The sequence below is a fragment of the Talpa occidentalis genome, unplaced genomic scaffold, assembly GCF_014898055.3.
Source record: "Talpa occidentalis isolate TD23 unplaced genomic scaffold, MPIMG_talOcc4v2.1 talOcc4.17, whole genome shotgun sequence".
Lineage (NCBI taxonomy): Eukaryota > Metazoa > Chordata > Mammalia > Eulipotyphla > Talpidae > Talpa > Talpa occidentalis.
In genome coordinates, this window is record NW_023601754.1 from 45,745,092 (window position 1) to 45,760,308 (window position 15,217).

A 15,217-nucleotide genomic window follows, 5' to 3' on the forward strand; every position below is an offset into this window, starting at 1 on the left:
AACAGAACAGGCAGAGTGAAGAAGTACACTGCTGAGGGGAGCAGCGGGCGGCAGGAGAGGCCTATGTGCCATGTGGGACCCTTGCCCGGTGTCGGGGATCGAACTGGCACTGCAGAGGCTACGGGCAGCTTCGCAACCTAACACTCAACCACTGCACCACCAGGGAGGCCCTGTTTCATGTTCTTTGAATAGATGCCCGGAGTAGGTTTGCTGAGTCATATGGTATTTTCATTATAAGGTAAATCCAGATCACTTGCCAAAATGGCCACACCAATTTACATTCCCCCCAATAATGTGATAAGGTTCCTCTTTCTTCCCATGCTGTCTAGCACTGAGGTTGGCATTTGTTTTTTTAAAGATTTATTTATTTATACAAGAACTGGGGTATAGGCCAGATGGGTGGGAGGGTGAGAGGATTCACTAAAGACAGAACAGAACAGGCAGACTGATGAAATACACTGCTGGGGAAGCAGTGGGAGAGACAGGAGAGGTCTGCCGCGCCATGTGTGACCCTGGCCAGTGCAGACAGCTTCACAGCACTGCGCTCAACCTCCTGGGCCACCAGGGGAGGCCCGGCATTTTTTTTAATGTGTGCTGTTCCCATCAGTGTGAAATGATATTTGTGATTTCGACCTGAATCTCCCTTAAAAAAAAAAGGTATTGAACATAATTCAACTGACCAACAGGGCCAACATTTAAAAACTTTTATCTCAACTTGAAAATGGGGCTTATGGAGTAAAGGGTACTTGAACATTTTATCACAAACTTTATTTTGCTTTACAGCATATCAGTCAACCACTGTTGGAAATGGAAAAAAAAACCAAAAAACCAAAAACAACCCAAACACCTGGTCCATGAAATCTAATGAGAAGCAGTGATGGAGATTACATCAAAAAAAAAAAAAAAAAAAAAGAAAAAGAAAGAAATGCAAGTTGTAAAACTTGTTTATAGCACTTTATTTGTCAAGAGGATACAAGAATGTATTCAATTATATGAGAACAGACACTTCGTGAGTATTCCTTAGGTGCCATGAATATGTGGGAAGAGCTTCACATCTCTGTCATCAGGGAAATAAACTATAAAGACACACTGAAGCCTTGAATCAGCACACATGCAAATCAGTGACCAGTGAGGGTCTCACAGACTAAACATTGCAGGTCACTGACCAGCGCTGGGGGAAGAAGGCTAGGCAAGTTCCTTTAGAAAGTTCTCCCAGCATCCACTAAATGGAAACATGCCAAGAGCAGCGATTCCAGTCCAGATCCAGAAACCAACAGAATTGCCCCTGTTTGCCCAAAAATAACCTGGTGGAGACCTTCTGGAGCCCCACATGATGGTCACAGGGCAACATAGCAAGTGCCACCTGCACAGTTGAAAAATGAAAGTGCTGTCATGCTGTGAAGATCACAGCTAGTTGGGGTGCTCTTTGTGTGTGTCTGGAGGGACCCTGAGTCCCCTCTGGTCCCACGGGTTGGCAGGACTTTGCAGGCACGCTCTTCCCTAGAGATCCAGGACCTTCTTTTGGTCAACTTCAGAGTCATTTCCCTCTTGGTGTCCAGACCAGGAGGAGAAAGGGCAGGGTTGTGTAGCCCAGGGGTCTAAGGCTAGCAGCAGGTCTGTGAAATCAGGGATCTCAATAGGCTCTGATGAGAAGCCCTCAGGGTCATCCAGGGACCTAAGTGGGTCTGCAGTTGGGACAGGTGTGTTGCCCCCCCAGGTGTTCTGGGCAGGGCACCCCCAGACCAGGCTTTGGCTGGAGATGCAGTGTTCCTCTGCTGGCAAGATTGCCCATGGACTGGGCTGATGCGGGCTACAGAAATCCCAATCCTCTGGGAATGCAGGATCTGCAGTTGAGGGTGTCAAAGCTGGGGCTTCTGGTCTGCAGGAATCCAGGCTCCCTGTGAATACGGGGTCTGCAGAAGAAGGAACCAAGATTGTGTCTCCTGAATTGCTGAAATCCGGGCTCTCTGGGAACACGGGGTTTGCAGGAGAAGGAACCAAGACTGGGGCTCCTGAATTGCTGAAATCCGGGCTCTCTGGGAACACCGGGTTTGCAGGAGAAGGAACCAAGACTGGGGCTCCAGGATTGCTGAAATCCGGGCTCTCTGGGAACACGGGGTTTGCAGGAGAAGGAACCAAGACTGGGGCTCCAGGATTGCTGAAATCCGGGCTCTCTGGGAACACGGGGTTTGCAGGAGAAGGAACCAAGACTGGGGCTCCAGGATTGCTGAAATCCGGGCTCTCTGGGAACACGGGGTTTGCAGGAGAAGGAACCAAGACTGGGGCTCCTGAATTGCTGAAATCCGGGCTCTCTGGGAACACGGGGTTTGCAGGAGAAGGAACCAAGACTGGGGCTCCAGGATTGCTGAAATCCGGGCTCTCTGGGAACACGGGGTTTGCAGGAGAAGGAACCAAGACTGGGGCTCCAGGATTGCTGAAATCCGGGCTCTCTGGGAACACGGGGTTTGCAGGAGAAGGAACCAAGACTGGGGCTCCAGGATTGCTGAAACCTATGCTCTCTGGTAACATGGGACCAGCAGGTGACAGGGTCAGGGGCGGGTCTAGCTTGGGGGTCCTGGGTGGTGTGGGGGCGGGAGCTGCACAGCCAGGACGCACAGTGAGCTCTCCGGGACCTCGCTCGCTGGACAGTCTCTGCAGCCTGGAGGATTTGGCCCTCTGGTTCTTGAACCACACCTATTGGGAAAAGAAAAAGCAGGGACACTTGTAAAAGGGGAAGAACTTTGTACTCATCTCTGTCAGGGAGGAGTAAGAAATGCCAGCCTCACACCCCACTCTCCTCCACACCCACCACAGGCCCCTGGGTTTCAGGATGCTGCGGGGGAGGGGTGCAGGAGGGACTCAAGAGCAAGGAGAGGGTCCCTCATCCCACCCCCAGGGGTCTGGCTGCAGGAGAGCCCATGGGGTGTCAGCCTGAGCAGATCTCATTGGCAGATTTTTACCACACAAGGTACAGCTGGACTGGGGGTCCAGTCCTGGTCACAAGGGCACCCCTTGCTGCTTGACCCTGCAAGGATCTGGGCTCTTCTGCTGCAGAGCTGGGGAGGGAAGGTGGTAAGTGTGTGTCAGGGTGGGAGTGTTGAGGACATGGTGGGGAGGAAGAAGTGCTCACCTGCACTTGGGGCTCCTGCAGCATGAGCCTGTTCGCCAGGGCCTGGCGATCCTGGTAGGTTGGGTATGGGCTCATTTGGAAGTAGTTTTTCAGCTCCTGCATCTGTTCATCAGTGTACACTGTGCGCTTCCGTCGCTGCCGCTTCTGGGCTCCCAACGGCAGTGGGCGACCTGGTGGAGAGGGAAAATAACAGTTAGAGGAGCACCCCAGAACTTCCTAGGCTCTGGTCAGGCCCAAGGACAGGAAGCCGAACTTTGATAAGAGTGAGGTATCCAGACTTGCTTCCCTGGCTCTCACCCACCTTCCAGCCGCAGCACCTATCTGGGCCTCAGTGCCCACATTTTTGAGGTGGGCTCCATCAAGCCCCTGCATTATTATTACACTTAGAAGGTTGGTAGGTGGGCTCCCAGGCTCACCCAAGCTGGTGATTTAGGCTGGCTCCACTGCTTGCACTGCCCCCATCATCCCATCCCAGGGTGGAGGCCACCACGACAGTTGTAGCATCCAGTGTTTGCTAAGCCTGGTTCAGCCCATTCAGTTCTGGAATTCCATGCCCCAAACCCTGTAGCCTCCATGCACACCAGACAGGTAGCCCTCTAGACAATTGGGCCCCTCTGTGAATGCCCAGGAGGCCTCTGCAGCATTGGTCACAGAATCCCATTCCCACAACCTTACCCATCACCCACTCACCTTGGAGAGCCACGGAGTCTTGCATCCTTGCACCTGGGCTGCCCCCTTCGTTTGAGCCTCTGTCCAAAGGGTCTGGGGCTTAAATACCATCTGTGCGCCACGCCTACTGAGACACACCCATAGCTCCTGGGACCCACCCAGTCCAGCCTCCACTGCCCACCCCACCCCCTGCCAAAGTTGCCTTAATTGGTTAATCCTTTCATTGTTGAACAGCTATTGGGCTCAGGGCCAGTGTGGAAACCACGGTGGGGTCCAAAGTTAGACTTGGTCTTGCCCTCCCACCCTCTAGCCCAGAGGGACCCAGCATTCTCTTGTGTCAGGGTCTCAATTAAGGGTACCTCCAACTATTCATCCTGTGCCCATGGGTCATTCTCATCCCTTTCAGTTCTGGAAGGCCCATTCCCCCTTCCTATCCATCCAGTGCTTGTTTAGGAGACCCAGTAACACTTCCCTCTCCCAGCCACTCTTGGCCTCTGGTCCATTTTCCATGGTGTCCCAAAGACACCCAAACATGAGGAGGGCTCAGTGCCCACTGGCCCTGACCATGCTTTGGTGTCTGTGCTGGTGTCCCTGTGGGGCGCAGGTGGGATGGGTGCAGGTGGACAGCTGCCCTTTTCCCGCCTGACTGGATGAATGGGTTTTGTCTTATGTGTTGGAGTGGGGAGCTGGGGTTACAGGAATCCGACCCTGCTGAAATGTGTAGACCTGCGTGTAAACCACAGACTGAGCTCTGATCTGCTGGGGTCTCTGAGTCAGGGGAGAGGACAGCTATGAAGCTCATTCCCAGAGGACTTTTATTATCAACAATGTGAGATGAAAATGAAATGGATGACCAAATTCGAAGTGAAACCAAGCAAAGACATGCCATTGTTGCAGGCAGTCTCTCCCTCTCTCTCCCTCTCTCATAGCCACTTCGTATCTTGGGAGGCATCTATGCAATTGGCCCTTCATTCTGTCCCTTCCCCACAGAATGCCGCCATGACTGACATTTTCCCTGCTTCTTGGACAGCTGGGATCACATTGGCGGACGAGATATCCATGGTGCTGGGAACCAAGGCTCATCTAGCAACCTCCTTGATCTGTAAGATGCAACTAGGTGGCCATCTTCTTGCTTGTGTGCTGAAGAAGTTAGAAGTAACAATTAGCTGATTAGTTTTCAAGAAAAAGGGAGCATGCCTGGGATTGGTAGGTGACAGGATGGGGGATCTGATCTGGTCTTTTGTGCTTCTGGAGGGTGGGTTTTTTGTTTTTTTGTGTTTTTTTTTTGAGACAAACTTGTTGATTTCTGTTAATGTCCCTTGGCTAAAGACTACTAGGAGCTCCATCTGTTTTGTCCAGACAAATTGCTTTGTAGCAGGCAGGACTCTGGTGGGGCTGTTACAGGGCAACCCCGATATAAAATGGGTTGCCTGACTGTGGGTCCTTAACGGGGACTTAAACTGCAGGTACACACTAAAGGTTAACAAAGGTTTATTTACAAGGGAAAGGGAAATGAGGACATGTACAACTCAGGGAGAAAAGAGGGAGATAAAGTGTTTTTTTTTTTTTTTAAATATTTACTTATTTATTTGTACAAGCACTGGGTACAGTCAGAAGCACTGGAGGGTGAGAGAATTCACCAGAGCCAGAGTGGGGAACAGAACAGGCAGATGGACCGAAATACACTGCTGAGGGGAGCAGCGGGTGCAGCAGGAGAGGTCTGCTGCACCATGTGGGACCCTCGCCGGTGGCTGGGGATTGAACCGGCACTCCAGAGGCTGCAGGCAGCCTCGCAGCCCAGCGCTCAACCGCTGCGCCACCAGGGGAGGCCTGGGAGATAAAGTCTTAAATGCATCCTACCCATTCCGCCGACCTGGAATCCCAAATGACCCACTGATACCAAACCTGCCTGGCCAAGAGCACACCCCAAGTGCCCAAGACCCCACTAACATGGCTGGTTTTATTTACAAACACAGAAAATGGCTGCTTAACCCTGCCCTTAGGTCCTCGCAACTTCCCTTTGGGGATCATGAGTTTTGTAGTTCCCAATGTTTTGATGGAGTGGGGGTGGCATCCACAAAGCTTGCATGGAGTTCGCTCAGGACATCCTTTCCCCCTAACAGGGCCAGGAGTTGGGGAGAGCATAACTGGTAAGACTCACAGTCCATAATTAAAGGAGATCAAACTCAAAATTCAACAAAACATAGGTGTTTTTTATTATAGGTCTAGTTCTTTCTTTTTAACTGTTGTGTAGTTAAAGGTACCACAATCTTTGTTATTTCTTCATCATATGTCCGGTTGTCACACCTTCTAAGTTTGCTTGAGTCCAGTAGTGAACAGAAAATCCACGTCTCTGTCCTTCAAGATTTTGCAAGGTAGCAGTTTATTTGGCCAATAAAAGTGAAAATAGCTGGATAAACCCGCTGATACTGCTTTATGGAAATATCCATTTAAATATAGGAAAGTTCAGGACAACCCTATTCACAATACCAAAAAAATCAGAAGTGTCCATCAACTGATGAAAGGATTAACAAAACAGTACACACACACAGGCTTTCACACGATGGAATATTGTTTAGTCAGGAAAAGGAATAAGGTCCTAGTTCAGGATTCAACGTGGAAGAAGGACAATGTTAAATGAAGGAAGCCAGACATAAAAGGTCATGCACTATATGATTCCGTCATATGAAATGCCCAGAATGGATAGATCCTTAGAGAAGAGGTCAATCAATGTTTTCCAGGAATTCAGGGAGGGATTTCCATCTGGAGCAATGTTGTGTTCTAAAACTGATTGCACAGTTTTGTGAATGCATTAAAAAGCATTGAATTGTACAATTCAAATGGGTACATTTTATGTTATATGGATATATGTGAACAAAAGAATACAAATCAAGGAAATATTCATCCTATTGCTCACTGGACTGATGAATGAAGGATATAGATTTCATCTAAACCCAAGGGTGGGGGTGGAGGTGGAGGTAAGTGGGGCTTGGGGACTGTGATTTTCTCTCATGGTTGATGGAATGTAGGATGGCAAAAGATTTTTGGACATTGAGTGGGTGACATCTGGCAAATGATAAAGAGTGACTCGATGGTTTATCGTATGAGATTTATCCCAGGAAAATTCCTACCCTTTGGGAACAGGCACAACTATATTTATTTGAACTGTCAATGGGCTGAGTTAATTGAATGAAATCACATCCATGAATAAGAGAAGGATTACATGATTCTTGGCAACTTCCTACCACGGAATACTAATCAATGGTTAAAAGGAGTGAGGGCTGGGACGTTTAGTAACAATGGATGCCTTTCAATGTTTTTTTTAATTTTTGTTGCCTGGTAGAGGTCTGTTTCTCTTTTGCTGAAACAAATGTGCTATGAACACAGAGTCCTTGGTAATTCTTTTAATTTTTGCTCTCAAATTCCCTTGTCTAGAGTGAGAAAGCTCCAAATTCATGGCTAGCAATGTGTAATGTAAGTGAATGAATGAATGGAGTCTGCATTTTTTTAAGATTTATTTTATTATTTATGCATACAAGAACTGGGGTACAGGCCAGAGGTGTGGGGGAGTGAGAGGATTCACCAGAGACAGAGTGGGGAGCAGAAGAGGTAGATCTACTGAAATACAATGCTGAGGGGAGCAGTGGGGAGACAGGAGAGGTCTGCTGCGCCATGTGGGTCAGCTTCCTGGCCAAGGATCGAACTAGGCTGCAGTGGCTGCCGTTAGCTTGTTAGTGCAGAGACTTAACCCTTGTGCCACCAGGAGGCCCTGGGAGTCTGCATTTTTTTGTTGTTTATAAAAAATATATTTTTAAAACATCTTTAAAAAAAAAAATATTTATTTATTTATTTATACAAGCACTGGGTACAGTCAGAAGCGCAGGAGGGCAAGAGAATTCACCAGAGCCAGAGCGGGAAACAGAGCAGGCAGAAGGACTGAGGTACACTGCTGAGGGGAGCAGCTGGCGGCAGGAGAGGTCTGCGCGCCATGTAGGACCCTCCTCCGGTGGCCGGGGAGCAGCCAGGGATCGAACCGTCGCTGCAGAGGCTGCAGACAGCTTTGCAACCCGGTGCTCAACCACTGAGCCACCGGGGAGGCCCTATAAAAAATATTTTTGAGGTAGTGTTGACTTAGGTGAACCACACCACCCCCACCACCAAATTTCCCTCTTCCTTTCCCAGAGGCCACTGGGCCCTTTCCCCACTTTGTTCACGTCCCCTCTGGCAGCCTCAATTCTACAGTCAGATTTCAAGGGTTTGTTTTGTTTTAGTTTTGTCAGTGTCTTTGTACTGTTTCTTTGTCTTCCACAGTAAGTGAAATGAGTGCATTTTGGGGGCACAAAGTAATGTCTCAGGCCTATTGTTTGTTTTTGAGGATGTATACATTTAATAAGCGTATGCGGAAAAACAAAAATACATGGATGCGTAAGACACTGAAATGAATAACAATGAAAGGAAACACCCAGCAAAAACCAAATTACCCAGGGATTGTGAGGAATGTTGACTGCTCATTTTCTCCTGTTTATTTATTTATTTTTTTAATTTGCAAGCAGGAAAACAAGGAAAATGTCTGACTTTGGATGGCACAAGGAATATAGGGATGCCTTGCCCCTGGAGATCCCCTCCCTTGTCTGTTCTTCTGACCCCACTCCTGGCAGGGCTGATGGGACATCCTTGGGGGCAAAGCCCATCCTGGAACCATCCTCAGATTGCTGTCCAGTTTCCAGATTCAGGTGATGGGAGGCATCTGCAGGAAAACCAGAGTGACTCCATTTACAGTCCTATGACCGGTAACGATTCTATCCTGTGGTGTTCCAAAAACAGGAGTCTTCCTCCTGTCACGACAGTCTGCACATTCCCCTCCCCCACTGCTTGTCACATGCCCACCCTGTCCTCTTCCCAAATCTGATCTAATTCTCTCTCTTACTGCTGAGGCTGCCTGGCCTAAGAGGATTGGAGCATTTGCTATGGTTAGCACAGGGTCAGGTGGCTTTGGGGAGACCCAGGCACCAGGATGGCCATAAGGGGGCGGCAGAGGCTAGGGAGACACAGAACAGGCTGGGCAACAGGGAACACTCACCTGCTCTCTCTGCAACTAGGGAACATTTAAAAGGTTATGAGGGTGCCGACCTGGTTGATTTAAAACATTTGTCATCAACCTATATCCTGATTTCCTACCCACCCTCACCTCTCTGTGCTTATCATGGACTACATGGGATTCTGGAGACCGGGGAAGGAGGCACAGTGGTCGGGGCCTAGAGCTGTCTGACCATCTGTCTGACCCTCAGAGATGACCAGAGAGGGTTCTAGAAGGGTCTCATATGCCAGGAAGTTATTGTAGAGCCCTGAGGTCTAGCTCTGACCTGGGGCTCCCTGCCACACTGGGGTGTCCAAGCAAAGTATGAATACCCATTTAATACAGAATTTTATTGTGTCGAAGAACTGGGGGGTAGGCCAGAGGTGCGGGTGCTGAGAGGATTCACCAGAGATAGAGAGGGGAGCAGAACAGGTGGATCCACTGAAATACACTGCTGAGGGGAGAAGCAGGCGAGACAGGAGAGTTCTGCTGTGCCATGAGGGTTGCTCCTGGCTGGTGGGGAATTGAACTCGTGCTGCAGTGGCTGGCTATAGCTTGATAGCGCTGTCTTTAACCCCTGTGCCACGAGGGATGGCCACGAAAAGCATATCTTGATTAATCTTCATAAAGTGAAAACACTCAACAACCACACCTAGATCAAGAAAGAACCTGAGTAACCCCCACCTCCCGAAGCCCTTCTCCCACCCCCCACTAGCTCCTGCTCCTCCCACAAATGGTAACCTTTATCTTGACCTTGACTTCTAACACCATACGTTTTGTAAATGGAACCATACCAGTCTCTCTATTTCTCTCTCAATCTCTCTATTTCTCTCTCTCCCTCTCTCTCCTGACCTCTTTTGGGGCCCATTTGGTTCATTTTATTGCAGAAAAACTGCTGTCTTCTCAAAGGCTGTTCAGGGGGTGCTCAGGACATCAAAACTACTTTCATAATGATGCTAAGACAGTATCAACCCTTCTCACTTCATTTCCTCAGCAGTCGACTAAAGCTTTTCCCAGAGGCTGTGAGACAGGTGGCTTCTGAAGAGATTAAATGCAGTTTTGGCTCCAGGGTAACAGCTGTCCTTCCACTTGACCTGACATCAGAGAGATCTGCAAGAATGCAGACCATGTCACGCTTCTCCTTCACTTATTATTTCATTTTGGAAAGAGTTATTTTTTCATGGAAAAAATATTGATTTAAATTAACATGTAGTGGGCATATTTTAAATAAAGCGAGAAATACACTATGTCAGTTTTAATGTTGAATGTTTAATATAGTGCAAGGCAATAGCTCTTACTCATATAAACAATGCTTTCTGGGTCTTGGATGACTTTTAACAACTTAAAGGGGTTTAGGGACTAAGAACTCTGACCCGTTTCTGGGCAGGATTGCTCAGCTTTGAGGGTCCTCCTGCCATCCACTCGCCTTTGAGTGGCCTCCAGCTTCAGGCTCTTGCAAAGATGGGTCATGAGTTTTCTTGATCTCATTTTTTCTATGAAATTCATACACATTTCTGTGGGGTATGTATCAGGGAATGAAATTTCTGGGTCATATTACAGGCACCCTCAGCTTTTAAAATGACTGCCAAGTTGGGGGAACCTCCCTGGTGGCACAGGGGTTAAAGACAGCGCTATCAAGCTATTGCCAGCCACTGCAGCATGAGTACAATCCCCTGCCGGCCAGGAGCAACACACATGGTGTGGCAGATCTCTCCTGTCTTGCCTGCTGCTCCCCTCAGCAGTAGATTTCAGTCACTCTGCCTGTTCTGCTCCCCACTCTGTCTCTGGTGAATCCTCGCACACCATCCCCCACACTGCTGGCCTATACCCCAGTTCTTATATGGATAGATAAATAAAATAAATCTTAAAAAAAAAAACCAGAACATGAAACCATCAACACAAAAACCCATCTGTTCCACCACGTTCATGGCAGCACTCTTTATAATAGCTAGGACATGGAAGCAGCCTAAATACCCATTGGTGGACAGTATGATTAAGAAGATGTGGTTTACATACACTGTGGAGTATTATACAGCAATAAGAAAGGATGGAAAGCAGCCATTTTCAACAAAATGGAGGCAATTTGAGAGAATTATAGATATGTTCAGCAAAGTCAGTCAGAATGATAAAAACAATTGCTGGACATTTACACAGCAGACAATTTAATAACACAAAACACTTACAAAAGCCCATGGATATTATTAAGCTCCCTGAGGACTTTGGGGTCGGAAAGGGACAAGTACAAGGGAACACAAGAGATGACAGGATTTATGGGTGGATTGGATGTGGGAGGTGAGGAAAAAGGGCCAGGTCAAGATGGAACATCCAAATTTCTGTCAGAGTCGCTTTGAGATGAGAAAGAAGCAACTTGCCCCAGAGGAGGAAGCACCTGAATTTGGTCTTAACTTAATGACCCAAGGGTCATGTACAGTTTTGACCTCTGACCCCCACTTCCCCACATCCTCCCATTTCAGGGGAACTCAGCCTGAGAGCAAACAGGAGCTAAATTTCAGGAGATGATGGAGAGTAGTTGGCACCATCAATCATGGGCCTGTGAGGACGTGTCTTCTGCGTCTTTTCCCTGCAAAGGCCACTTCCCTTCCCTGCTCTGGTAGGCCAGAAGGGCCTGTAATAGGACTGGACTTTCCGTTCAGTTGTTTCCTGACAATTGGGGTGGAGGGGTAGTGGGGGACAGGGTTAGGCTGGGTGAGACAGCCACCTCCCACCCCCATCACCCACGGTTCTTCAAGCTAATGAGACCTGCTCTGATTCCTGAGTCAGGCTGCTGGCCTTAATCTCTCCTAGCAGGGAGCTTGGGGCGGGGAGGGAGGGAGTGGAAAAAGAAAGGGCCCCTTATGCTGAGGCACAATGACCCAGCCATGGACGGGATTACCACACACTCACTTACGTGTGTTTGGGTATAGGGGACAGGACAGACACACTGGGAAGCAGGAGCTCAGGGAGATACTGATATCGAGAGACACACAGTGAGAGGGGCATAGAGACAGCCCAGGAGACAAAGTCGAGGACAATCACACGTCTAGAGCCAGAGAGCTACCAAGATAGAAAGACAGTAGTGAGAGGAAATGCAGAAAGAAAGAAAACAAGAATCAGAGGAAGAGGCAGGGAAGGAGATTGAGGCTAAAGAGGTTGGGAGGAGAAGGCTGGTGTTACAGGGATAGGCAGACTGACTGGGACAGAGAGACACAGATACTGAGATCAAACAGTCACATAGAGAGAAAGAGAATGAGAGAAAGAAAGGCCAAGAGAGAAATGCAGTAATTGGACAAAGAAATGCAGGGACAGTGAGAGAGAGGCTTACAGGCAAACTGGAGGCAGAGTCTGAGAACCAATAAGAGAGAAATCAAGGCACAGAGCCCACAAACAGAGATGCATGGCTGAGAGGGAGAGGGAGGGATGGAAGGGGAGAAGTCACTGTCCGAAGACAGAGACAGGAAGGTCAAGAGAAGACAGTGAAAGAGGCAGATCCAAAGGCAGAGACAACAGGGAAACAGTGAAAATGAGCACAGTGGGCCCAGTGCAGAGATGAATTAGTTGGCAGCCTCTCTCCCAGGAGAGTGACCCAGAAAGCCTTTTGTCACCTGTATTTCAAATGCCTGCTCAAGAACACCCCTCATTTCTTTCCTTCCTCTTTGATGCATATCTCTTGGGACAATAGCAAAAGCTGGAGAGACACAGGTTAGACCTAAGGAAGAACTTCTAGAAGAGGGGGATTCTGGTTCCAGGCTGAGCTTGGACCTCACTCCCCATCAGGCCTAATTGCCAAGATGTGCTGGGGGAGCAGAGGGAGGGATTAGACAGACGGGTGCCCCTCCCCCTCCCAGCCAATGTCACCTCCTGGAGTCCCCCACCCGGGCCAGGATTACCCTCTGAGATCCAGGCCACAGCAAATGACATCACTCCCAGTGGGGCTTAAAATCTCCCCATGTGAAGGGACTTGTTTCCTTTAGCCTCTGCCATCTGACTACGCTGCCTGGCACCTGGGCCACCAGGAGAGCCCTGTCGTCCTTCCTTCCTGAAGGTGAGGGGTTGTGGGATAGGCAGAGGAGACAAGGAAGGAAACTTGAGAGGAGAGGACAGAGAGGGGTCTGTTTTATTCTCACGCTTCCAGTGTCCGGCATGGGGGTTGATAAGAAGGCGTGTATGGCCTTTGCTGATAGGAATACAGGGTTGGGCCCTGCTTTTGGCCTCTTTGGGCCTCAGTTTCATCCGCAAAGTGGGGACAATGACAAGTTGTGACAGTGATCAGGTGAGCCCTCAAAAACCTGGGTCACAGCCCGTCCTGCAGTGGTGGTGGAAGGCAAGGGGCTGGTGTCATTGGCTTTGGGGGAGTCCCGGTATATTTGGGGGCTAGGAGTGGCCCTGAGAGATCCATGTCTATTCCTGGCTGTGCTTGTCACCCCTCATGTGACCTCAGGCCTTAGTGGACTTGTCTTAGCCTCAGCTTGTACCTCTGAGACATGCACAGCTGAGCTCCATGGGTGAGCATCTTAGGAGGCCATGGAGCTTGGTGGGGAGGGAGGGGGCACAGGTTCTTGGGGGGAAAGGGGCTCTGTGCAGATTCAACCCTGCCTCTGGCCTGTGTGATGGACCCACACTCCCCTCTCTGAGCCTCAGCTTCCTCCTCTGGGACGTGTGGGTAACCCAGAACCCAGCCCCAAGGAAGCGTCCACTAGATTATGGGTTCCCTGAGATATTATTTCTGGGCCCTCCATCACTGCAGCGGCTGAGGCTGAGCATTGGGGGCCCAGCTGGGATTCATGTGGTCAGATGGGTGCCTTCCTGCCCCCAGGCTCAGTTTTCCTAGTTGTCAAAGGGGATTATTTGTGCCTGTGCTGGGTGTGAGCCCTCAGGCCTCACCTGTCAGAGGCCATGCTCAGCAGGGAACCTGGAAGGGTGGATGCTGCAGGCCAGGAGGAGCAGCCTTGGCCTCAGGAGTGTCCCCAGGGCAGGGGCAGTGGCCTTGGTGGTGTTTGCTGGTTCTACCCTGAGTGCTAACATAGCCTGGCTGCCGGAAATTCACCTGATAATATGTGAATTGTTGACAGGATCATTGTGAATTCTGAAGGAGAGGCAGGCTTTGCAGTTATCTGTGCTCCTTGAGAAGAAGGTGCAAAATATGAGGAGGGAAGAAATCCCAGAGGTCCCGATATCCTCCTGTCTGACTCAGAGAAAGAAGCTAGCAGTTGTCTGATATTTCTGTGATTGTTCCCTTGGCTGACATCTATCTTGTCCACCAAAAACTGGCTGTCTGTCTGAGGAGTAAGCGAAGCCATGGATCCTGGGGGTCATTATCTTTTCCAGTGGCTGGAACTGGGGCCAGCACCTCCCCTTTCCCAGAAGTTCAGATTCCCTAGCTGTAGGGTGGAAGGGAATTTCAGGTTTGGGGAAGGCCTCCCACCACCCAGGATAACCCTGGGCAGATTCCATGGGGAGCCACTGGAAGTGATTGCCTTTGTTTCAGGTAATGCAAACTGTCCCAGGCTGGCCACGTGCACCAGAATACATTCTCTGGAGGTTCTGATGAAGCCACATTGCTCATTGGGGAAGACGGAGGGCACAGAGGGAAACCAGGCTGGGGGTTGGGAGAAGAGAACCTGAGGACTTCTCCAGGGCTGGAGTACTTGGTCCCCTGCCCCCTCTCACCAGTCAGCCTTGGGCAGGTCCCTGTGCCTGAGCCTGCAACTGTTCTGCTCTGAAAGAGTGGGAGCAAACCATGAATGCAGTGTGCACCTCCCCAGGAGGCGCTGACATTCTGCAGAGGGGAAGCTTGTGTATCATTTACCTGTAGCTGTGTAGGAAGGTACCCCCCAGTTTAGCAGCTTGAAATAATGTGTACAATCTAATAGAGTTTCTGTGGGACAGGGACCCAGAAGTTGCATGATTCTGGTTGGGGGCATGTGAAGTTGGGGAGTGACCTTCCACGGTGGCTCATCCCCTGCCTGTTAGCTACAGGCCTTAGTCCCCAGCCACAGTGCCCTCTCGGGAGGACAGTTGGAGGATCCTTGTGACACCCCAGCTGGTTTTCCTGGGTGCCAGAGTTGGGTTCCCAAGTCGCTGTCCTTTCTGAGAGATCCCCTCAGTAGGAGGGAACAGCTCAAGGGTGACCTACAGGGTGGCAGTTATTGGGAGCACCAAGACCAAGGTGTCTTAGGGTAAGAGTTGTCATTTGGGCTATTATTATTATTATCATTATATCATCAGCACTCAGCCTCCCCATGAGCTTCCTATTAGGTCTGACATCATTTGGCTTCACTTTCCCAATCCGTTCACTCTGCTCCAGCCGCACTGCACAGGACACTGTCCTTCCCTTCCAAGGA